Here is a 3,435-nt window from a genome sequence, read left to right on the forward strand (position 1 = left end):
ATTAAACGACCTCAATTATGAAACCATAACCGAACTATTTATTAAATGGTTTCACGATTCGGTTCGATTCAAAATGTTTAATTAAAAGACCTCGATTGTGAAACCATTATCGAACTATTTATTAAAGCGGTTTCACGGATTTGATTTTAAATGGTACGGTGGGACGGTTTCTATTTGATTTTGGCACATTTATGTACATTTAAGAATATTAAACGGTTCGGTTCAATTCAAACCGTTTAATTAAATGACCTCAATTTTGAAACCATAACCGAACCATTTATTAAATGGTTTTACGATTGCGATATAAACGGTTCGATTTCAGTTTTGGTTTGATTTTGACACCCTTACTTCCCCCCTCCCCTGTTTCCTCCCTAAAGAAATATATATAAGTTCTCAATTCTAAAAAAAGAAAAAGAAATCAATGAGAGGATTAAAATCCATCCACCCCCTGCCTTTGTGAGGCTGCAAGTCGGCCACATGGGCAATAGTAGCAGAGGATCCTGATTAAATTTGCACTCTTTTTTTTTTGGGTAGAAAATTTCTACTCTTTAATCTCTACATAAAGCGCTCTTACCAAAAAAAAAAAAATTTCTTTTATGAAAAATGCATTTTAAAAAGGTATGGATTTTAACTTTTAAACCTAGAAGGGAAAAGGTCTTCTGAGCCATTTAACCGTTGCACCAACCACCCATTGACGTTAAACACATTAACCCATGACCACTTTGGTCACATACCAGATAATAATAATAATAATAATAATAACAATTATTTCACTGTTCATCCAACAAAAAATAAATAAATTATGTCACTGTGTTTGTTATGGATCACTGAAGCTCCATCCATTTGTTGTCGGCAAAAATAAACTTAATCGTTCTACCTTTCTTTTTATTAACATGTGGCAAGAGAAATTAAAGAGATATCTAACAAAAAGCTAATTAACAGCATAAAAAGGCCGGGGAGAAACCAAAATTCCAAGACCAAAATTAAGCATACCTTATCAGTCAGTTCGGGAGAGGGAGAAGCATCTTGGAAGTGAAACCACTCCGTACAAGTTTGTTTATCGCATCCCTAAACTTGTAGTAATCGTCTTCTCTGTTGTAAATTTGATGAGAAATCCTGGCATAACCGGTTAGACAATCATTCTTGTCCCGGGTTCCACTCATCACCCTCTTTCGGTGCTTGATAATATATTGCCACTTCAATGCCAAACCGGTCCCGCAAATGGGCCCTCAATTTGAGCGTGCTCTCTTCACTTGAAATCCCCAGGCTTGCAGGTAAGCCAACCATGACCATGCTCGGACACATATCAGGCGGTGACCCAAGCTGAGTTCCCCAAGCCTTGGCAAGCATCTCACCCATTTGAACAACGGCATCATGATTCCTTTTCCTAATTCCTTCAATTCCACCTTTGAACCTATTAATGAAATCCAAAACCGATGGCACAACAAGCTGAGAACTATAGTCTCTCGTCCCAATCCAAGCACTTTCTGTGGCCAACCCTTTACCATATTCATAAGAAACCACCGGATGGTGCACGTTCAACGAGTTTGATGATGATGATGATGATGATGATTTTCTACAGTGCAGAAATGCAACAGAAGGTGGACAGAAAAACCACTTGTGCAAATTACTAGTGTAAAAATCTGCTCCAATGTCTTTCACGTCAACCTCGACAGAACCAATTGAATGAGCAGCATCTACCAATACCTGATCAACACCTTCTTCCCTACATATCTTAACTAACTCCTTGACTGGGATGACAACGCTTGGCATCGAAGTGATATGATCAATTACTGCTAACCTAACTTTCCTGCCATTAGATTTACCTTTCTCTAAAGCTTTCCGAAACTCAACAATAATTTCTTCGTTCGAACTTACGGGAAACGGCAAGTGGACTTCAATTACGCAAGCCCCAGCACGACAAACGTACGCCTGGATCGATTTCTTTACGGAGCCAAATGCATTGTGAAGCATGACCACAGCGTCTCCTCTCTGAAACCTCCCCTCGACAAACTCCCAACAAATCTGTTGTAGCACAATTGCCACAGCAGTTGTGGCGTTATCAACAATGGAGACCTCATCGACATCTTCAGCGTTTATCAGTTCTTTAATCACAGTCCTCGATTCAAAAATCGCTTTCTTTAAATGATTGTAGGAGAAATCATCTGGTTGCTGAAGAAATCGAAGCTGCCATTTTTGACGAGCAGCGATAATGGAAGCCGGACAGCAACCGAAGCTGCCGTTGTTGATCCGAGCGACTCCAGACTGGTGGTGCAAGAATTCTTCGCGAATTTCAGATTCAGATATGAAAGTGGAGAGCTTTTGCATCTTGCAAACGGCATTATTGTCATCGTCATGACAGACAACGCCGTTATGCAAATGCAATAGAGGAGCCATAGAAACCAGCGCAAGGGTTTAAGGTTATATTCCCTTTCTTGTTTCCTTTGGGAACTGATTTATGTCCGAGTCCCACAAAGAAGAACGACCTTTGTCGTTGACGTGTCGCTTTTAAACTAACCAACCAAAGACGAAAGAAAATGAAATTTGCACGGATTTGGATCTTCTGCTGCCGCTTCCCGTGCGGCTGGCATGTAGCCTTAGACACATAGAGCTGGAATGACAGCCCTATCCACTATCGGAGCACCCTCTGCTCAGGTGGGGTCCATGTAGGGTCCACCCCGAAAAATAATCCTCTCTAATTCCTTAAAAAGTATGTAGTGCAATTGTTCAGGGTGGAGATGTCAACACGTGGAGATATCCAACAATGTTGAGCTCAAGAAAAAAAAAAAACAAACAGAAGTCAACAACAGTTGCCTAGCGCAGTTGGTTAGCTGTGATGTGATTCATGCCCATGCTCACCACGAGGTCTCGAGTTTTAGTCTCCTAGCTGTTACCTTCCTCACCCTCCACCCCCCACCCCGCCTAAGGAAAAAAAAAAAAAACAGAAGTCAATAACAATTGTCTAGTTCAGTTGGTGAGCTGTAGCCCCCGCTCCCCAGTTCCCCAACCCCCCTTAAAGAAATATATATAAGATCCCAAATCCAAAAAACAAAACAGAAGTCAATGAGAGGATTAAAATCCGTCCACCCCCTGCTTGTGTGAGGCTGCAAGCCGGCCACATGGGCAGCAGTAGCAGAGGATCCCGATTAAATTTGCAAAAAAAAAAAAAAAAAATCTTTTACAGAAAATGCATTAAGAAAGGGTATAGATTTTAACTTAAAACAAGAAAGGACAAGGTCTTTTGAGCTACCGCGCACGGAACTCATGATTTAAATGCACGGTATCAAATTGAGGATCGGTGTGATAGTGTCACCTTGGAAATTGATACGATATCGACATAAATCGATACGCGGATTAAATTGAATCGATGGTTTTAGCCCTGATTTTTCTTTTAACAAAAGTTTATTTTTTTGGGACAATTTTACCTTTGATACC

General features: G+C 40.5%; 1 pseudogene; it reads right to left on the reverse strand.

Moving 5' to 3' along the window:
* Positions 1-1,001: 1,001 nt before the first annotated feature.
* Positions 1,002-2,397, reverse strand: LOC122655481 (annotated as a pseudogene).
* Between the last annotated feature and the right edge of the window lie 1,038 nt (positions 2,398-3,435).

Source organism: Telopea speciosissima, chromosome 3 (genome assembly GCF_018873765.1).
Source record: "Telopea speciosissima isolate NSW1024214 ecotype Mountain lineage chromosome 3, Tspe_v1, whole genome shotgun sequence".
In the NCBI taxonomy this organism is placed as follows: Eukaryota; Viridiplantae; Streptophyta; class Magnoliopsida; order Proteales; family Proteaceae; genus Telopea; species Telopea speciosissima.